This window comes from Drosophila obscura, unplaced genomic scaffold (assembly GCF_018151105.1).
Source record: "Drosophila obscura isolate BZ-5 IFL unplaced genomic scaffold, ASM1815110v1 contig_9, whole genome shotgun sequence".
NCBI lineage: Eukaryota > Metazoa > Arthropoda > Insecta > Diptera > Drosophilidae > Drosophila > Drosophila obscura.
In genome coordinates, this window is record NW_024542883.1 from 5,282,748 (window position 1) to 5,302,256 (window position 19,509).

Here is a 19,509-nt window from a genome sequence, read left to right on the forward strand (position 1 = left end):
AAAAGTGAATGTGTGTAACGCAGAAAAGGAAACGTTTCCGACCCCATAAAGTATATATATTCTTGATCAGCATCAATAGCCGAGTCGATATAGCCATGACTGTCTGTCCGTCTCGTTGAGCGCCTAGATCTCAGAGACTATAAGAGCTAGGGCAACCAGACTCATGTGATATCACACTGCTACAAGTGTATTTCAAAATTTCGCCCCGCCCCCTTCCGACACCACAAAGGACGAAAACCTGTGGCAGGCACAATTTTAAAGATACGATAAAACTAAAAACGCAGTATCGTAGAGAATGACCATATCTACCAGATTGCCGAATCTGAAATAGATCGGATCATAATTATAGGCAGAATGAAGAAATTCATTTTCAGTTGCTTCCCCTGCCCCCTCCTGATCAAGACATCGCAACTCATTTTCCTTCTCGCTCGCACACTCTGCCGCGTTCAGTGCGCGAGCAACCCCTAGCCGAGGAGATGTAGAATCTAAATGGTACATGTATAATCTACATGTTAGATGTATAATATACATAATATATGTAGATGTAGATAACAGATTTAGCAAAAAAATTTTAAATGTAAAATGTTTTTTTTTTCTAATTCTAAAATTCTAGAAAATCATATGCTCAAAAATTTATATAGTGACTGAGTACGGGTATAAGTAGAGTCGCGTCTTTAGAAGCGACTCGCACGTTCCTTCTCGTTCCTTTTGGTTTGTTTACCGAATTGTTTGCATTCTTCTAATGCATTACACTTGCACTAGCCAACAAAGAAAAAGTTTTAATTGAATTTTGATTTCGGCTTAAACTAAAACTTTTTTAAATATTTTTCATAATTTTTATATGCTATATTTTTATATTTTATTATGATTTAAGCCACTTTTTCTCCTCTTTCTACTATTACATTAGGATGCTTATATTTAAATTATTTTTTTCATTTTTGCTTGAATTTTGTGTTATGATGTTTTTGCCTAAGTTTATAAATATAACTTGAAATTTGATTGAAATTAATATAGACAGTTAGGATACGGATACTTACTTCCTGGTGACATATTGGGAAAGGGTGAAAACGTCAAGGGATTTTCGAACAATTATCGCATAACGGAAATCATGGAAGGGTGGGTAAAGAATAGTGCGGGTCGAATACTATCTCAAGGCTTCGCGCATACCATCTTTCGGACCAATTGACAAAAGTTAGTTTTTTTTTTCCGTTCCGGTTTTTTTGTGTAGAATATATGCATTTTGTTGTTGTCGGAGTTAAGCTCCTTTTAGAGTCAAGGGATTCTATATTTAAGTTTATGTAGTAGGAGTCGAGACACGGTCAAACGTTGTTTTGCATCAGCTTTACTTGCATCAGATTCCAAAAGAATCTTCAAATCTGGCGTCTAAGTCTAAATTCACGCAACCGGCTTCTGTTTTTTCGGTCTCCCTTTAGTTCAAACATGAATTTATGCACTGCACAAATGTTTGACTTCGTTGCCCCTTTTTGGAACTAACTCTTTAAACACGACACTTTGCTGAGATAAAAAAATCGACTATTTCTTTTTCTTCGCTTTTCAAATTTGTTTATATATCCACGTCGTTTTTTGTTCTCAAGCTCTTATAGTTTATAGTTTTTTACTTAATTCTCACATGCGTTCCTTAAAAAATGATTTTTCCGCACAAATCCGAACGAGTCTCCAAAATATGGGGGTTTTGGTTTAATATTAAGTATAAGCAAAGACTATTGTATAGTCCAAGTCCAAGATGCTGCATAAGCGAAAAAAAACTGTTCTATGGCAAGGCTTACCGGTGTGCCCCAAGGACAGAGGAAGCGCGCGGGGTTTCAATTCTCTTTTCTGCTATGCTTCGTCTCTGACCGCGAGACCGCTGCCCCATGATGCAATTATATAAGGTGGTCTCGTCGGACCATGTGAAAAAAATTACATATTGCCGCAAGCACGTGCTCGGTGTAAAATTGATAAAGGCACCAAAATGTGTTGTGAGAAGAGAATTGTGGGAGAAATCTCTAGGCTGCAGCCTGGGAGAGAACTCCAAAATTTGCGAAAGCTTTTTTAAAGCTTCGGAGTGGAAGTCAGCTCCAAAAAAGGCCAAGTCTTTAAAAGAAGGCGCCTGAATGATGATGCTGTTCCGGAAAGAGACCCAGAGCTCTATTTTATTTTAAGATTATAATTTATTTTAGAATTAAGAGTCTCAACAAAAAAATATCTATTCAAAAACAAAAACAACGCTTAATTTCAAATTCAAAACTATTTAAAATTAAATTATTAAAAACACATCAACTCCTTTTATCATAACCGGCAACTTTAAACCCCATGGACCATCAGAGGGTTAATCCACACGCTCTATTGTTGTTTCACTCACACTTACTGCGCTGAGCCCTTTCACTCGCACTTCTTGTAAGTATTGTTAAGGGCCTGCTGCTGCCGACGAGACCACCTTATATAATTGCATCATGCCGCTGCCCAACGGCTTCGTCTGTTCGTAAGAAACGAGCCGAGTGAGCTCGAGACAGCTCAGCAGATGCGCACAGTGGGCCCAGCTTGATAAATTATAAAGTGAATTTCATTATCAACTTTGAGTGCTCATATCTCCTAAACTAAAACTATCTTGAAAATTAGATTCGCTAGAAAATTTTCTATTAGATGTATACATTTATTTTATTCAAAGCGTTCATAACATATTTTTTAATTTTGCCACCTCTTTTCGGCTGAGTCCCCACTGTTAATACACACAATACAAATAAATAACAACTTTAAAAGCAAACTCGACCTATTCAGGGCCGGATCAGCCCTCAACCGGGCCCTGGGCAACCATCAATCTAGGGGCCCATCTTTTCTCATTTGAAATAAAAACTTATAAATTTAATGTTTGTTTGATTATTTTGTATTTTTCTCAGTGGCTATTATATTTTTATTCATTAATATTATAATTTTTTAGCTATAGGGGGCTCTAGGCAACTGCTAATCCGGCCCTGGACCTATCCCCGTCGTCAGACTTCATATTTTGTTGTCGCTCGACTCGACAGAGATAACGAAGAGAATGGAAGAAATACCCCGCGCTGCCGTGCCATGAAGCGTCAAACGAAAATTGAACGAGCATTTGCTTCTCGTGCAATATCTTTGTATTGTCGCGCCGCAGCGTCGGCTTGTTCGGGTGTGGTAAATACACACACATGCATAGACACGCAGTGTTGTTGAGACACGGTTTTGTGTGGTAAAGAAGAATAAAATGATGAAAACGCCGCAGCCGCTGCATTGGAAAGAAAATGAGATGGCAGAAGCTGTAGCAGGAGCGACGTTCAAATGAGATGCAAAATTTTGGGAATCTGGAAAACAAAGGTGAGGACAAAACTGATCAGATGATAAAGCTGCTAAGTTGCAAAGTGCTAACTGATGAGCAACGAGAAGTACAAATGAAAGTCGCTCCAACAAATTTTGAAAAAGTTGTGAGTGAGTGTGATGGCAAAATCGGTCCCAATAGAAAAGTGGTTCGAGATTTTCGAAAAAAATGCCGACGCATATGAGCTTGCTAAAAAGCTAAATAATGTGCATGCCAGAGGAAAGCTCAGAATCGTATTATCATACATATTATACATATATATATTATACAATATTGCAGACATTCATCAACAGCTGCAAGAACGGAATAAGAAGTGTAATGAGTCGCTGCACGAAACGAGTACACGTTTGTCATGTTGCGATGTAAATCATTCAGAGCCTTGAAAGAAGAGTTCTATATCTAAGAGCATTTGAACATATCCGAGAAGAAGGGCAATAAAGAACAACATTACCCGAATTATAAACAGTAAAGTGGGTCAGGCGGTAACAAATAATATTGCTATGATAGTGAATCAGGAGAGCATAAGCGCAAAGATTCTAAAGCCAAAACGAAATATTTTAAGTTTAATCAGAATGGTCACATTTCGCGTAACTGTCCTTATGAAGGCAATAATTTGTCGACATCAGTCGGATCGGATATCAAATAGAGAATAATATGTCATATGTATTATGATCTTTCAAATCAAATTTAATTTATTGCAGCCCCGTCAGCTGTTTTTCAGACAGTCAGACAAGCGCATTGAGCGCAAGCTTACGCTCATGTGTGTGTGCCACATGCATTCATGACATCAGACTCTGCTAACTGACTAGACGGAAAAATAGAGATGGCCTTTTGTGAAATGCCTGCAGTCAGAGCGAGAGAACTATATGAGTCAAGCTGGCTTCCCAGCGCCTGGAGCCAAATTAATCAATTATTTTACTTTGCGGATATACTTTTGCTGGCTTGGTGGCTCTGTTTTTCTGGAAAACATTATTTTGTATCAATTAGTGACTCAGTTGTTCGACTGAAAGCCAATAGACGTGTCTAGAGACGGCTACGTACAATAATGTTGCATTTTGGCTCTCATGCTATCCCTCTCTACGCAGCAAAATTGGCTAAGTCTAATGTCATAACACTATAAACCCTATATCTATCAGATGAACTGCGCTAAAATTAGGCAAGTTTCATAATTTTCAATAGCAAAATTTTCAAAATGGGTAAATGTTTCTCTGCATAATATTCGGCTCTGCATTACTATCTAGGCCCCTCAGAATTGCAAATATAATTTTATCCGATAAATTAATACATTTGGTACAAGGTTGGCTAATTTGGATTGTAAAATAAGAGTGTACATGGCACATTTACTACATGGCAACTACATTTAGACGTAATTGACAACGTATTCCACGCTGTTGCCGGTGCATAAAAAACGTCACTGGGATCGTAGTTTATTGTGGACTACAAAATAAATTAAATGTGCTCATAAGGAAACCCACATCAAGCTAACACTAAACCAATTCAAATTCGAATTCGGAGACGCTGAGTAGTGGCACAGTTTCAGGTACCCCAGCTTTAGATGCAACGGGGGTAAAATTATTTTTTGAGTCGACACCAGTGGTATGTTGATAACATTTTTTTCCCCCAAATTTTTCGTTGTGGTCATGAACTTAAATCGTAATGATTTTTAGCTACACTATCCCATTCGACTTTTGAACTTAAAAAAAACGTAGTGGGTTTTTTGTTTTGTTTTGATTGGTATATTTGCCGAAATATATTTAATAATGTTTTTATAATACGAATATTGAATTTAAATAGTTTAAAAAACGCTCCTGCCGCTTTCACTGCTAATCGTCCAGAAACGCCGATGGTGAGCGTGTCAACATTTTGCATTTTTTGTTTCACACACTTCTTCACAGGAGCACCCTTCTTTTTCTTGGATTTCGACTGTCCCGCCTTAGTTTTTGCTTCTGGCTTTTTTCCTGCCTTGACGGCTGCGTTCGGTGTGCAACGAACACGAGCAGAAGGTGTTTTGGTCTTCTTGCCCTTTCGTTGCTTGCTATTCTTGCCCGGCAGCGGACCCTTTGCCTTCACACAACTTAGTGTCAGGCTGTACGTGTAGCTGGGCCGCCATCAAAGTCCATAATTCACTTTCGCTGTAATTTTGTTTGTTTTGATTGGTATATTTGCCGAAATATATTTAATAATGTTTTTATAATACGAATATTGAATTTAAATAGTTTAAAAAACGCTCCTGCCGCTTTCACTGCTAATCGTCCAGAAACGCCGATGGTGAGCGTGTCAACTTTTTGCATTTTTGGTTTCACACACTTCTTCACAGGAGCACCCTTCTTTTTCTTGGATTTCGACTGTCCCGCCTTAGTTTTTGCTTCTGGCTTTTTTCCTGCCTTGACGGCTGCGTTCGGTGTGCAACGAACACGAGCAGAAGGTGTTTTGGTCTTCTTGCCCTTTCGTTGCTTGCTATTCTTGCCCGGCAGCGGACCCTTTGCCTTCACACAACTTAGTGTCAGGCTGTACGTGTAGCTGGGCCGCCATCAAAGTCCATAATTCACTTTCGCTGTAATTTTGTTTGTTTTGATTGGTATATTTGCCGAAATATATTTAATAATGTTTTTATAATACGAATATTGAATTTAAATAGTTTAAAAAACGCTCCTGCCGCTTTGACTGCTAATCGTCCAGAAACGCCGATGGTGAGCGTGTCAACATTTTGCATTTTTTGTTTCACACACTTCTTCACAGGAGCACCCTTCTTTTTCTTGGATTTCGACTGTCCCGCCTTAGTTTTTGCTTCTGGCTTTTTTCCTGCCTTGACGGCTGCGTTCGGTGTGCAACGAACACGAGCAGAAGGTGTTTTGGTCTTCTTGCCCTTTCGTTGCTTGCTATTCTTGCCCGGCAGCGGACCCTTTGCCTTCACACAACTTAGTGTCTGGCTGTGCGTGTAGCTGGGCCGCCATCAAAGTCCATAATGCACTTTCGCTGTAATTTTGTTTGTTTTGATTGGTATATTTGCCGAAATATATTTAATAATGTTTTTATAATACGAATATTGAATTTAAATAGTTTAAAAAACGCTCCTGCCGCTTTCACTGCTAATCGTCCAGAAACGCCGATGGGGAGCATGTCAACTTTTTGCATTTTTGGTTTCACACACTTCTTCACAGGAGCACCCTTCTTTTTCTTGGATTTCGACTGTCCCGCCTTAGTTTTTGCTTCTGGCTTTTTTCCTGCCTTGACGGCTGCGTTCGGTGTGCAACGAACACGAGCAGAAGGTGTTTTGGTCTTCTTGCCCTTCCGTTGCTTGCTATTCTTGCCCGGCAGCGGACCCTTTGCCTTCACACAACTTAGTGTCTGGCTGTGCGTGTAGCTGGGCCGCCATCAAAGTCCATAATTCACTTTCGCTGTAATTTTGTTTGTTTTGATTGGTATATTTGCCGAAATATATTAATAATGTTTTTATAATACGAATATTGAATTTAAATAGTTTAAAAAACGCTCCTGCCGCTTTCACTGCTAATCGTCCAGAAACGCCGATGGTGAGCATGTCAACATTTTTGCATTTTTGTTTCACACACTTCTTCACAGGAGCACCCTTCTTTTTCTTGGATTTCGACTGTCCCGCCTTAGTTTTTGCTTCTGGCTTTTTTCCTGCCTTGACGGCTGCGTTCGGTGTGCAACGAACACGAGCAGAAGGTGTTTTGGTCTTCTTGCCTTTTCGTTGCTTGCTATTCTTGCCCGGCAGCGGACCCTTTGCCTTCACACAACTTAGTGTCTGGCTGTGCGTGTAGCTGGGCCGCCATCAAAGTCCATAATTCACTTTCACTGTAATTTTGTTTGTTTTGATTGGTATATTTGCCGAAATATATTTAATAATGTTTTTATAATACGAATATTGAATTTAAATAGTTTAAAAAACGCTCCTGCCGCTTTCACTGCTAATCGTCCAGAAACGCCGATGGTGAGCGTGTCAACATTTTGCATTTTTTGTTTCACACACTTCTTCACAGGAGCACCCTTCTTTTTCTTGGATTTCGACTGTCCCGCCTTAGTTTTTGCTTCTGGCTTTTTTCCTGCCTTGACGGCTGCGTTCGGTGTGCAACGAACACGAGCAGAAGGTGTTTTGGTCTTCTTGCCCTTTCGTTGCTTGCTATTCTTGCCCGGCAGCGGACCCTTTGCCTTCACACAACTTAGTGTCTGGCTGTGCGTGTAGCTGGGCCGCCATCAAAGTCCATAATGCACTTTCGCTGTAATTTTGTTTGTTTTGATTGGTATATTTGCCGAAATATATTTAATAATGTTTTTATAATACGAATATTGAATTTAAATAGTTTAAAAAACGCTCCTGCCGCTTTCACTGCTAATCGTCCAGAAACGCCGATGGGGGAGCATGTCAACTTTTTGCATTTTTGGTTTCACACACTTCTTCACAGGAGCACCCTTCTTTTTCTTGGATTTCGACTGTCCCGCCTTAGTTTTTGCTTCTGGCTTTTTTCCTGCCTTGACGGCTGCGTTCGGTGTGCAACGAACACGAGCAGAAGGTGTTTTGGTCTTCTTGCCCTTCCGTTGCTTGCTATTCTTGCCCGGCAGCGGACCCTTTGCCTTCACACAACTTAGTGTCTGGCTGTGCGTGTAGCTGGGCCGCCATCAAAGTCCATAATTCACTTTCGCTGTAATTTTGTTTGTTTTGATTGGTATATTTGCCGAAATATATTAATAATGTTTTTATAATACGAATATTGAATTTAAATAGTTTAAAAAACGCTCCTGCCGCTTTCACTGCTAATCGTCCAGAAACGCCGATGGTGAGCGTGTCAACATTTTGCATTTTTTGTTTCACACACTTCTTCACAGGAGCACCCTTCTTTTTCTTGGATTTCGACTGTCCCGCCTTAGTTTTTGCTTCTGGCTTTTTTCCTGCCTTGACGGCTGCGTTCGGTGTGCAACGAACACGAGCAGAAGGTGTTTTGGTCTTCTTGCCCTTTCGTTGCTTGCTATTCTTGCCCGGCAGCGGACCCTTTGCCTTCACACAACTTAGTGTCTGGCTGTGCGTGTAGCTGGGCCGCCATCAAAGTCCATAATGCACTTTCGCTGTAATTTTGTTTGTTTTGATTGGTATATTTGCCGAAATATATTTAATAATGTTTTTATAATACGAATATTGAATTTAAATAGTTTAAAAAACGCTCCTGCCGCTTTCACTGCTAATCGTCCAGAAACGCCGATGGGGAGCATGTCAACTTTTTGCATTTTTGGTTTCACACACTTCTTCACAGGAGCACCCTTCTTTTTCTTGGATTTCGACTGTCCCGCCTTAGTTTTTGCTTCTGGCTTTTTTCCTGCCTTGACGGCTGCGTTCGGTGTGCAACGAACACGAGCAGAAGGTGTTTTGGCTCTTGCCCGGCAGCGGACCCTTTGCCTTCACACAACTTAGTGTCTGGCTGTGCGTGTAGCTGGGCCGCCATCAAAGTCCATAATTCACTTTCGCTGTAATTTTGTTTGTTTTGATTGGTATATTTGCCGAAATATATTAATAATGTTTTTATAATACGAATATTGAATTTAAATAGTTTAAAAAACGCTCCTGCCGCTTTCACTGCTAATCGTCCAGAAACGCCGATGGTGAGCGTGTCAACATTTTGCATTTTTTGTTTCACACACTTCTTCACAGGAGCACCCTTCTTTTTCTTGGATTTCGACTGTCCCGCCTTAGTTTTTGCTTCTGGCTTTTTTCCTGCCTTGACGGCTGCGTTCGGTGTGCAACGAACACGAGCAGAAGGTGTTTTGGTCTTCTTGCCCTTTCGTTGCTTGCTATTCTTGCCCGGCAGCGGACCCTTTGCCTTCACACAACTTAGTGTCTGGCTGTGCGTGTAGCTGGGCCGCCATCAAAGTCCATAATGCACTTTCGCTGTAATTTTGTTTGTTTTGATTGGTATATTTGCCGAAATATATTTAATAATGTTTTTATAATACGAATATTGAATTTAAATAGTTTAAAAAACGCTCCTGCCGCTTTCACTGCTAATCGTCCAGAAACGCCGATGGGGAGCATGTCAACTTTTTGCATTTTTGGTTTCACACACTTCTTCACAGGAGCACCCTTCTTTTTCTTGGATTTCGACTGTCCCGCCTTAGTTTTTGCTTCTGGCTTTTTTCCTGCCTTGACGGCTGCGTTCGGTGTGCAACGAACACGAGCAGAAGGTGTTTTGGTCTTCTTGCCCTTCCGTTGCTTGCTATTCTTGCCCGGCAGCGGACCCTTTGCCTTCACACAACTTAGTGTCTGGCTGTGCGTGTAGCTGGGCCGCCATCAAAGTCCATAATTCACTTTCGCTGTAATTTTGTTTGTTTTGATTGGTATATTTGCCGAAATATATTAATAATGTTTTTATAATACGAATATTGAATTTAAATAGTTTAAAAAACGCTCCTGCCGCTTTCACTGCTAATCGTCCAGAAACGCCGATGGTGAGCGTGTCAACATTTTTCATTTTTTGTTTCACACACTTCTTCACAGGAGCACCCTTCTTTTTCTTGGATTTCGACTGTCCCGCCTTAGTTTTTGCTTCTGGCTTTTTTCCTGCCTTGACGGCTGCGTTCGGTGTGCAACGAACACGAGCAGAAGGTGTTTTGGTCTTCTTGCCTTTTCGTTGCTTGCTATTCTTGCCCGGCAGCGGACCCTTTGCCTTCACACAACTTAGTGTCTGGCTGTGCGTGTAGCTGGGCCGCCATCAAAGTCCATAATTCACTTTCACTGTAATTTTGTTTGTTTTGATTGGTATATTTGCCGAAATATATTTAATAATGTTTTTATAATACGAATATTGAATTTAAATAGTTTAAAAAACGCTCCTGCCGCTTTCACTGCTAATCGTCCAGAAACGCCGATGGTGAGCGTGTCAACTTTTTGCATTTTTTGTTTCACACACTTCTTCACAGGAGCACCCTTCTTTTTCTTGGATTTCGACTGTCCCGCCTTAGTTTTTGCTTCTGGCTTTTTTCCTGCCTTGACGGCTGCGTTCGGTGTGCAACGAACACGAGCAGAAGGTGTTTTGGTCTTCTTGCCCTTTCGTTGCTTGCTATTCTTGCCCGGCAGCGGACCCTTTGCCTTCACACAACTTAGTGTCTGGCTGTGCGTGTAGCTGGGCCGCCATCAAAGTCCATAATTCACTTTCGCTGTAATTTTGTTTGTTTTGATTGGTATATTTGCCGAAATATATTTAATAATGTTTTTATAATACGAATATTGAATTTAAATAGTTTAAAAAACGCTCCTGCCGCTTTCACTGCTAATCGTCCAGAAACGCCGATGGTGAGCGTGTCAACATTTTGCATTTTTTGTTTCACACACTTCTTCACAGGAGCACCCTTCTTTTTCTTGGATTTCGACTGTCCCGCCTTAGTTTTTGCTTCTGGCTTTTTTCCTGCCTTGACGGCTGCGTTCGGTGTGCAACGAACACGAGCAGAAGGTGTTTTGGTCTTCTTGCCCTTTCGTTGCTTGCTATTCTTGCCCGGCAGCGGACCCTTTGCCTTCACACAACTTAGTGTCAGGCTGTACGTGTAGCTGGGCCGCCATCAAAGTCCATAATTCACTTTCGCTGTAATTTTGTTTGTTTTGATTGGTATATTTGCCGAAATATATTTAATAATGTTTTTATAATACGAATATTGAATTTAAATAGTTTAAAAAACGCTCCTGCCGCTTTCACTGCTAATCGTCCAGAAACGCCGATGGTGAGCGTGTCAACTTTTTGCATTTTTGGTTTCACACACTTCTTCACAGGAGCACCCTTCTTTTTCTTGGATTTCGACTGTCCCGCCTTAGTTTTTGCTTCTGGCTTTTTTCCTGCCTTGACGGCTGCGTTCGGTGTGCAACGAACACGAGCAGAAGGTGTTTTGGTCTTCTTGCCCTTTCGTTGCTTGCTATTCTTGCCCGGCAGCGGACCCTTTGCCTTCACACAACTTAGTGTCTGGCTGTGCGTGTAGCTGGGCCGCCATCAAAGTCCATAATTCACTTTCGCTGTAATTTTGTTTGTTTTGATTGGTATATTTGCCGAAATATATTTAATAATGTTTTTATAATACGAATATTGAATTTAAATAGTTTAAAAAACGCTCCTGCCGCTTTCACTGCTAATCGTCCAGAAACGCCGATGGGGAGCATGTCAACTTTTTGCATTTTTGGTTTCACACACTTCTTCACAGGAGCACCCTTCTTTTTTTTGGATTTCGACTGTCCCGCCTTAGTTTTTGCTTCTGGCTTTTTTCCAGCCTTGACGGCTGCGTTCGGTGTGCAACGAAAGCGAGCAGAAGGTGTTTTGGTCTTCTTGCCCTTCCGTTGCTTGCTATTCTTGCCCGGCAGCGGACCCTTTGCCTTCACACAACTTAGTGTCTGGCTGTGCGTGTAGCTGGGCCGCCATCAAAGTCCATAATTCACTTTCGCTGTAATTTTGTTTGTTTTGATTGGTATATTTGCCGAAATATATTAATAATGTTTTTATAATACGAATATTGAATTTAAATAGTTTAAAAAACGCTCCTGCCGCTTTCACTGCTAATCGTCCAGAAACGCCGATGGGGAGCATGTCAACTTTTTGCATTTTTGGTTTCACACACTTCTTCACAGGAGCACCCTTCTTTTTCTTGGATTTCGACTGTCCCGCCTTAGTTTTTGCTTCTGGCTTTTTTCCTGCCTTGACGGCTGCGTTCGGTGTGCAACGAACACGAGCAGAAGGTGTTTTGGTCTTCTTGCCCTTCCGTTGCTTGCTATTCTTGCCCGGCAGCGGACCCTTTGCCTTCACACAACTTAGTGTCTGGCTGTGCGTGTAGCTGGGCCGCCATCAAAGTCCATAATTCACTTTCGCTGTAATTTTGTTTGTTTTGATTGGTATATTTGCCGAAATATATTTAATAATGTTTTTATAATACGAATATTGAATTTAAATAGTTTAAAAAACGCTCCTGCCGCTTTGACTGCTAATCGTCCAGAAACGCCGATGGTGAGCGTGTCAACATTTTGCATTTTTTGTTTCACACACTTCTTCACAGGAGCACCCTTCTTTTTCTTGGATTTCGACTGTCCCGCCTTAGTTTTTGCTTCTGGCTTTTTTCCTGCCTTGACGGCTGCGTTCGGTGTGCAACGAACACGAGCAGAAGGTGTTTTGGTCTTCTTGCCCTTTCGTTGCTTGCTATTCTTGCCCGGCAGCGGACCCTTTGCCTTCACACAACTTAGTGTCTGGCTGTGCGTGTAGCTGGGCCGCCATCAAAGTCCATAATGCACTTTCGCTGTAATTTTGTTTGTTTTGATTGGTATATTTGCCGAAATATATTTAATAATGTTTTTATAATACGAATATTGAATTTAAATAGTTTAAAAAACGCTCCTGCCGCTTTCACTGCTAATCGTCCAGAAACGCCGATGGGGAGCATGTCAACTTTTTGCATTTTTGGTTTCACACACTTCTTCACAGGAGCACCCTTCTTTTTCTTGGATTTCGACTGTCCCGCCTTAGTTTTTGCTTCTGGCTTTTTTCCTGCCTTGACGGCTGCGTTCGGTGTGCAACGAACACGAGCAGAAGGTGTTTTGGTCTTCTTGCCCTTCCGTTGCTTGCTATTCTTGCCCGGCAGCGGACCCTTTGCCTTCACACAACTTAGTGTCTGGCTGTGCGTGTAGCTGGGCCGCCATCAAAGTCCATAATTCACTTTCGCTGTAATTTTGTTTGTTTTGATTGGTATATTTGCCGAAATATATTAATAATGTTTTTATAATACGAATATTGAATTTAAATAGTTTAAAAAACGCTCCTGCCGCTTTCACTGCTAATCGTCCAGAAACGCCGATGGTGAGCGTGTCAACATTTTTCATTTTTTGTTTCACACACTTCTTCACAGGAGCACCCTTCTTTTTCTTGGATTTCGACTGTCCCGCCTTAGTTTTTGCTTCTGGCTTTTTTCCTGCCTTGACGGCTGCGTTCGGTGTGCAACGAACACGAGCAGAAGGTGTTTTGGTCTTCTTGCCTTTTCGTTGCTTGCTATTCTTGCCCGGCAGCGGACCCTTTGCCTTCACACAACTTAGTGTCTGGCTGTGCGTGTAGCTGGGCCGCCATCAAAGTCCATAATTCACTTTCACTGTAATTTTGTTTGTTTTGATTGGTATATTTGCCGAAATATATTTAATAATGTTTTTATAATACGAATATTGAATTTAAATAGTTTAAAAAACGCTCCTGCCGCTTTCACTGCTAATCGTCCAGAAACGCCGATGGTGAGCGTGTCAACATTTTGCATTTTTTGTTTCACACACTTCTTCACAGGAGCACCCTTCTTTTTCTTGGATTTCGACTGTCCCGCCTTAGTTTTTGCTTCTGGCTTTTTTCCTGCCTTGACGGCTGCGTTCGGTGTGCAACGAACACGAGCAGAAGGTGTTTTGGTCTTCTTGCCCTTTCGTTGCTTGCTATTCTTGCCCGGCAGCGGACCCTTTGCCTTCACACAACTTAGTGTCTGGCTGTGCGTGTAGCTGGGCCGCCATCAAAGTCCATAATGCACTTTCGCTGTAATTTTGTTTGTTTTGATTGGTATATTTGCCGAAATATATTTAATAATGTTTTTATAATACGAATATTGAATTTAAATAGTTTAAAAAACGCTCCTGCCGCTTTCACTGCTAATCGTCCAGAAACGCCGATGGGGAGCATGTCAACTTTTTGCATTTTTGGTTTCACACACTTCTTCACAGGAGCACCCTTCTTTTTCTTGGATTTCGACTGTCCCGCCTTAGTTTTTGCTTCTGGCTTTTTTCCTGCCTTGACGGCTGCGTTCGGTGTGCAACGAACACGAGCAGAAGGTGTTTTGGTCTTCTTGCCCTTCCGTTGCTTGCTATTCTTGCCCGGCAGCGGACCCTTTGCCTTCACACAACTTAGTGTCTGGCTGTGCGTGTAGCTGGGCCGCCATCAAAGTCCATAATTCACTTTCGCTGTAATTTTGTTTGTTTTGATTGGTATATTTGCCGAAATATATTAATAATGTTTTTATAATACGAATATTGAATTTAAATAGTTTAAAAAACGCTCCTGCCGCTTTCACTGCTAATCGTCCAGAAACGCCGATGGTGAGCGTGTCAACTTTTTGCATTTTTGGTTTCACACACTTCTTCACAGGAGCACCCTTCTTTTTCTTGGATTTCGACTGTCCCGCCTTAGTGTTTGCTTCTGGCTTTTTTCCTGCCTTGACGGCTGCGTTCGGTGTGCAACGAACACGAGCAGAAGGTGTTTTGGTCTTCTTGCCCTTTCGTTGCTTGCTATTCTTGCCCGGCAGCGGACCCTTTGCCTTCACACAACTTAGTGTCTGGCTGTGCGTGTAGCTGGGCCGCCATCAAAGTCCATAATGCACTTTCGCTGTAATTTTGTTTGTTTTGATTGGTATATTTGCCGAAATATATTTAATAATGTTTTTATAATACGAATATTGAATTTAAATAGTTTAAAAAACGCTCCTGCCGCTTTCACTGCTAATCGTCCAGAAACGCCGATGGGGAGCATGTCAACTTTTTGCATTTTTGGTTTCACACACTTCTTCACAGGAGCACCCTTCTTTTTCTTGGATTTCGACTGTCCCGCCTTAGTTTTTGCTTCTGGCTTTTTTCCTGCCTTGACGGCTGCGTTCGGTGTGCAACGAACACGAGCAGAAGGTGTTTTGGTCTTGCCCGGCAGCGGACCCTTTGCCTTCACACAACTTAGTGTCTGGCTGTGCGTGTAGCTGGGCCGCCATCAAAGTCCATAATTCACTTTCGCTGTAATTTTGTTTGTTTTGATTGGTATATTTGCCGAAATATATTAATAATGTTTTTATAATACGAATATTGAATTTAAATAGTTTAAAAAACGCTCCTGCCGCTTTCACTGCTAATCGTCCAGAAACGCCGATGGTGAGCGTGTCAACATTTTGCATTTTTTGTTTCACACACTTCTTCACAGGAGCACCCTTCTTTTCTTGGATTTCGACTGTCCCGCCTTAGTTTTTGCTTCTGGCTTTTTTCCTGCCTTGACGGCTGCGTTCGGTGTGCAACGAACACGAGCAGAAGGTGTTTTGGTCTTCTTGCCCTTTCGTTGCTTGCTATTCTTGCCCGGCAGCGGACCCTTTGCCTTCACACAACTTAGTGTCTGGCTGTGCGTGTAGCTGGGCCGCCATCAAAGTCCATAATGCACTTTCGCTGTAATTTTGTTTGTTTTGATTGGTATATTTGCCGAAATATATTTAATAATGTTTTTATAATACGAATATTGAATTTAAATAGTTTAAAAAACGCTCCTGCCGCTTTCACTGCTAATCGTCCAGAAACGCCGATGGGGAGCATGTCAACTTTTTGCATTTTTGGTTTCACACACTTCTTCACAGGAGCACCCTTCTTTTTCTTGGATTTCGACTGTCCCGCCTTAGTTTTTGCTTCTGGCTTTTTTCCTGCCTTGACGGCTGCGTTCGGTGTGCAACGAACACGAGCAGAAGGTGTTTTGGTCTTCTTGCCCTTCCGTTGCTTGCTATTCTTGCCCGGCAGCGGACCCTTTGCCTTCACACAACTTAGTGTCTGGCTGTGCGTGTAGCTGGGCCGCCATCAAAGTCCATAATTCACTTTCGCTGTAATTTTGTTTGTTTTGATTGGTATATTTGCCGAAATATATTAATAATGTTTTTATAATACGAATATTGAATTTAAATAGTTTAAAAAACGCTCCTGCCGCTTTCACTGCTAATCGTCCAGAAACGCCGATGGTGAGCGTGTCAACATTTTTCATTTTTTGTTTCACACACTTCTTCACAGGAGCACCCTTCTTTTTCTTGGATTTCGACTGTCCCGCCTTAGTTTTTGCTTCTGGCTTTTTTCCTGCCTTGACGGCTGCGTTCGGTGTGCAACGAACACGAGCAGAAGGTGTTTTGGTCTTCTTGCCCTTTCGTTGCTTGCTATTCTTGCCCGGCAGCGGACCCTTTGCCTTCACACAACTTAGTGTCTGGCTGTGCGTGTAGCTGGGCCGCCATCAAAGTCCATAATTCACTTTCACTGTAATTTTGTTTGTTTTGATTGGTATATTTGCCGAAATATATTTAATAATGTTTTTATAATACGAATATTGAATTTAAATAGTTTAAAAAACGCTCCTGCCGCTTTCACTGCTAATCGTCCAGAAACGCCGATGGTGAGCGTGTCAACATTTTGCATTTTTTGTTTCACACACTTCTTCACAGGAGCACCCTTCTTTTTCTTGGATTTCGACTGTCCCGCCTTAGTTTTTGCTTCTGGCTTTTTTCCTGCCTTGACGGCTGCGTTCGGTGTGCAACGAACACGAGCAGAAGGTGTTTTGGTCTTCTTGCCCTTTCGTTGCTTGCTATTCTTGCCCGGCAGCGGACCCTTTGCCTTCACACAACTTAGTGTCTGGCTGTGCGTGTAGCTGGGCCGCCATCAAAGTCCATAATGCACTTTCGCTGTAATTTTGTTTGTTTTGATTGGTATATTTGCCGAAATATATTTAATAATGTTTTTATAATACGAATATTGAATTTAAATAGTTTAAAAAACGCTCCTGCCGCTTTCACTGCTAATCGTCCAGAAACGCCGATGGGGAGCATGTCAACTTTTTGCATTTTTGGTTTCACACACTTCTTCACAGGAGCACCCTTCTTTTTCTTGGATTTCGACTGTCCCGCCTTAGTTTTTGCTTCTGGCTTTTTTCCTGCCTTGACGGCTGCGTTCGGTGTGCAACGAACACGAGCAGAAGGTGTTTTGGTCTTCTTGCCCTTCCGTTGCTTGCTATTCTTGCCCGGCAGCGGACCCTTTGCCTTCACACAACTTAGTGTCTGGCTGTGCGTGTAGCTGGGCCGCCATCAAAGTCCATAATTCACTTTCGCTGTAATTTTGTTTGTTTTGATTGGTATATTTGCCGAAATATATTAATAATGTTTTTATAATACGAATATTGAATTTAAATAGTTTAAAAAACGCTCCTGCCGCTTTCACTGCTAATCGTCCAGAAACGCCGATGGTGAGCGTGTCAACATTTTGCATTTTTTGTTTCACACACTTCTTCACAGGAGCACCCTTCTTTTTCTTGGATTTCGACTGTCCCGCCTTAGTTTTTGCTTCTGGCTTTTTTCCTGCCTTGACGGCTGCGTTCGGTGTGCAACGAACACGAGCAGAAGGTGTTTTGGTCTTCTTGCCCTTTCGTTGCTTGCTATTCTTGCCCGGCAGCGGACCCTTTGCCTTCACACAACTTAGTGTCTGGCTGTGCGTGTAGCTGGGCCGCCATCAAAGTCCATAATGCACTTTCGCTGTAATTTTGTTTGTTTTGATTGGTATATTTGCCGAAATATATTTAATAATGTTTTTATAATACGAATATTGAATTTAAATAGTTTAAAAAACGCTCCTGCCGCTTTCACTGCTAATCGTCCAGAAACGCCGATGGTGAGCGTGTCAACATTTTGCATTTTTTGTTTCACACACTTCTTCACAGGAGCACCCTTCTTTTTCTTGGATTTCGACTGTCCCGCCTTAGTTTTTGCTTCTGGCTTTTTTCCTGCCTTGACGGCTGCGTTCGGTGTGCAACGAACACGAGCAGAAGGTGTTTTGGTCTTCTTGCCTTTTCGTTGCTTGCTATTCTTGCCCGGCAGCGGACCCTTTGCCTTCACACAACTTAGTGTCTGGCTGTGCGTGTAGCTGGGCCGCCATCAAAGTCCATAATTCACTTTCACTGTAATTTTGTTTGTTTTGATTGGTATATTTGCCGAAATATATTTAATAATGTTTTTATAATACGAATATTGAATTTAAATAGTTTAAAAAACGCTCCTGCCGCTTTCACTGCTAATCGTCCAGAAACGCCGATGGTGAGCGTGTCAACATTTTGCATTTTTTGTTTCACACACTTCTTCACAGGAGCACCCTTCTTTTTCTTGGATTTCGACTGTCCCGCCTTAGTTTTTGCTTCTGGCTTTTTTCCTGCCTTGACGGCTGCGTTCGGTGTGCAACGAACACGAGCAGAAGGTGTTTTGGTCTTCTTGCCCTTCCGTTGCTTGCTATTCTTGCCCGGCAGCGGACCCTTTGCCTTCACACAACTTAGTGTCTGGCTGTGCGTGTAGCTGGGCCGCCATCAAAGTCCATAATGCACTTTCGCTGTAATTTTGTTTGTTTTGATTGGTATATTTGCCGAAATATATTTAATAATGTTTTTATAATACGAATATTGAATTTAAATAGTTTAAAAAACGCTCCTGCCGCTTTCACTGCTAATCGTCCAGAAACGCCGATGGGGAGCATGTCAACTTTTTGCATTTTTGGTTTCACACACTTCTTCACAGGAGCACCCTTCTTTTTCTTGGATTTCGACTGTCCCGCCTTAGTTTTTGCTTCTGGCTTTTTTCCTGCCTTGACGGCTGCGTTCGGTGTGCAACGAACACGAGCAGAAGGTGTTTTGGTCTTCTTGCCCTTCCGTTGCTTGCTATTCTTGCCCGGCAGCGGACCCTTTGCCTTCACACAACTTAGTGTCTGGCTGTGCGTGTAGCTGGGCCGCCATCAAAGTCCATAATTCACTTTCGCTGTAATTTTGTTTGTTTTGATTGGTATATTTGCCGAAATATATTAATAATGTTTTTATAATACGAATATTGAATTTAAATAGTTTAAAAAACGCTCCTGCCGCTTTCACTGCTAATCGTCCAGAAACGCCGATGGTGAGCGTGTCAACATTTTGCATTTTTTGTTTCACACACTTCTTCACAGGAGCACCCTTCTTTTTCTTGGATTTCGACTGTCCCGCCTTAGTTTTTGCTTCTGGCTTTTTTCCTGCCTTGACGGCTGCATTCGGTGTGCAACGAACACGAGCAGAAGGTGTTTTGTAAAAAAACTGCGTGTTCGCCAAGACGTAAAGAAGCATGTTGCGGTCCCAATCTAAACAGCCTATTATTTTGTTAAGAATAGATGGCACTAGAAAGTTCATGTCTGGAAATAACACCTTTCCATACAAAAAAAATTTAAAAAAAATGCCAAAGTTGAAGAAACATTAAAAATTATAGAAAATAGAATTGCGGCTTTTGAATTTTTAAAAAAGATTTTAGGGGTATTGCAAATTCTAAGTATGAGGAAGTGATCACGGCCCACAAACTTAATTTTGTCTGGTGACTGTCGCACAGTG

At 41.7% G+C, this 19,509-nt stretch overlaps 15 long non-coding RNA genes across 29 annotated transcripts; all 15 read left to right on the top strand.

Moving 5' to 3' along the window:
* The first annotated feature begins 5,076 nt into the window (after window positions 1–5,076).
* On the top strand, window positions 5,077–5,773 carry LOC121405279. Of its 3 annotated transcripts, none has more exons than XR_005968452.1 (3): window positions 5,077–5,186; window positions 5,236–5,608; window positions 5,658–5,773. It is a non-coding gene; the product is annotated as an uncharacterized LOC121405279 (long non-coding RNA). The 3 variants fall into 3 exon arrangements; XR_005968454.1 differs by having other exon boundaries at window positions 5,700–5,773; XR_005968453.1 differs by having other exon boundaries at window positions 5,278–5,608.
* A 232-nt stretch (window positions 5,774–6,005) lies between these two features.
* LOC121405291 lies at window positions 6,006–6,617 on the top strand. Of its 2 annotated transcripts, none has more exons than XR_005968471.1 (2): window positions 6,006–6,030; window positions 6,080–6,617. It is a non-coding gene; the product is annotated as an uncharacterized LOC121405291 (long non-coding RNA). The 2 variants fall into 2 exon arrangements; XR_005968472.1 differs by having other exon boundaries at window positions 6,122–6,617.
* Window positions 6,618–6,781: 164 nt separating this feature from the next.
* On the top strand, window positions 6,782–7,038 carry LOC121405288. Its single transcript, XR_005968468.1, has 2 exons — window positions 6,782–6,873; window positions 6,923–7,038. It is a non-coding gene; the product is annotated as an uncharacterized LOC121405288 (long non-coding RNA).
* Window positions 7,039–7,185: 147 nt separating this feature from the next.
* Window positions 7,186–7,460, top strand: LOC121405286. The gene is made up of 2 exons (XR_005968466.1): window positions 7,186–7,295; window positions 7,345–7,460. It is a non-coding gene; the product is annotated as an uncharacterized LOC121405286 (long non-coding RNA).
* A 1,404-nt stretch (window positions 7,461–8,864) lies between these two features.
* On the top strand, window positions 8,865–9,543 carry LOC121405282. 2 transcript variants are annotated; one of them, XR_005968459.1, is made up of 2 exons: window positions 8,865–8,956; window positions 9,006–9,543. It is a non-coding gene; the product is annotated as an uncharacterized LOC121405282 (long non-coding RNA). The 2 variants fall into 2 exon arrangements; XR_005968460.1 differs by having other exon boundaries at window positions 8,883–8,956; window positions 9,048–9,543.
* Window positions 9,544–9,707: 164 nt separating this feature from the next.
* Window positions 9,708–9,964, top strand: LOC121405289. Its single transcript, XR_005968469.1, has 2 exons — window positions 9,708–9,799; window positions 9,849–9,964. It is a non-coding gene; the product is annotated as an uncharacterized LOC121405289 (long non-coding RNA).
* Window positions 9,965–10,111: 147 nt separating this feature from the next.
* Window positions 10,112–11,230, top strand: LOC121405276. Of its 4 annotated transcripts, none has more exons than XR_005968442.1 (4): window positions 10,112–10,221; window positions 10,271–10,643; window positions 10,693–11,065; window positions 11,115–11,230. It is a non-coding gene; the product is annotated as an uncharacterized LOC121405276 (long non-coding RNA). The 4 variants fall into 4 exon arrangements; XR_005968445.1 differs by having other exon boundaries at window positions 11,157–11,230; XR_005968444.1 differs by having other exon boundaries at window positions 10,735–11,065.
* A 1,075-nt stretch (window positions 11,231–12,305) lies between these two features.
* LOC121405292 lies at window positions 12,306–12,917 on the top strand. 2 transcript variants are annotated; one of them, XR_005968473.1, is made up of 2 exons: window positions 12,306–12,330; window positions 12,380–12,917. It is a non-coding gene; the product is annotated as an uncharacterized LOC121405292 (long non-coding RNA). The 2 variants fall into 2 exon arrangements; XR_005968474.1 differs by having other exon boundaries at window positions 12,422–12,917.
* Window positions 12,918–13,081: 164 nt separating this feature from the next.
* On the top strand, window positions 13,082–13,338 carry LOC121405290. The gene is made up of 2 exons (XR_005968470.1): window positions 13,082–13,173; window positions 13,223–13,338. It is a non-coding gene; the product is annotated as an uncharacterized LOC121405290 (long non-coding RNA).
* Window positions 13,339–13,485: 147 nt separating this feature from the next.
* On the top strand, window positions 13,486–14,182 carry LOC121405284. Its single transcript, XR_005968464.1, has 2 exons — window positions 13,486–13,595; window positions 13,645–14,182. It is a non-coding gene; the product is annotated as an uncharacterized LOC121405284 (long non-coding RNA).
* Window positions 14,183–14,346: 164 nt separating this feature from the next.
* Window positions 14,347–15,991, top strand: LOC121405278. 3 transcript variants are annotated; one of them, XR_005968450.1, is made up of 3 exons: window positions 14,347–14,438; window positions 14,488–15,017; window positions 15,833–15,991. It is a non-coding gene; the product is annotated as an uncharacterized LOC121405278 (long non-coding RNA). The 3 variants fall into 3 exon arrangements; XR_005968449.1 differs by having other exon boundaries at window positions 15,411–15,840; XR_005968451.1 differs by having other exon boundaries at window positions 14,414–14,438; window positions 14,530–15,017; window positions 15,411–15,840.
* A 13-nt stretch (window positions 15,992–16,004) lies between these two features.
* On the top strand, window positions 16,005–16,261 carry LOC121405287. Its single transcript, XR_005968467.1, has 2 exons — window positions 16,005–16,096; window positions 16,146–16,261. It is a non-coding gene; the product is annotated as an uncharacterized LOC121405287 (long non-coding RNA).
* Window positions 16,262–16,408: 147 nt separating this feature from the next.
* On the top strand, window positions 16,409–17,105 carry LOC121405285. Its single transcript, XR_005968465.1, has 2 exons — window positions 16,409–16,518; window positions 16,568–17,105. It is a non-coding gene; the product is annotated as an uncharacterized LOC121405285 (long non-coding RNA).
* A 164-nt stretch (window positions 17,106–17,269) lies between these two features.
* On the top strand, window positions 17,270–17,948 carry LOC121405281. Of its 3 annotated transcripts, none has more exons than XR_005968456.1 (3): window positions 17,270–17,361; window positions 17,411–17,783; window positions 17,833–17,948. It is a non-coding gene; the product is annotated as an uncharacterized LOC121405281 (long non-coding RNA). The 3 variants fall into 3 exon arrangements; XR_005968457.1 differs by having other exon boundaries at window positions 17,875–17,948; XR_005968458.1 differs by having other exon boundaries at window positions 17,288–17,361; window positions 17,453–17,783.
* A 147-nt stretch (window positions 17,949–18,095) lies between these two features.
* LOC121405277 lies at window positions 18,096–19,313 on the top strand. Of its 3 annotated transcripts, XR_005968448.1 has the most exons (3): window positions 18,096–18,205; window positions 18,255–18,784; window positions 19,206–19,313. It is a non-coding gene; the product is annotated as an uncharacterized LOC121405277 (long non-coding RNA). The 3 variants fall into 3 exon arrangements; XR_005968446.1 differs by lacking the exon at window positions 19,206–19,313 and having other exon boundaries at window positions 18,255–18,792; XR_005968447.1 differs by lacking the exon at window positions 19,206–19,313 and having other exon boundaries at window positions 18,297–18,792.
* Window positions 19,314–19,509: the final 196 nt, after the last annotated feature.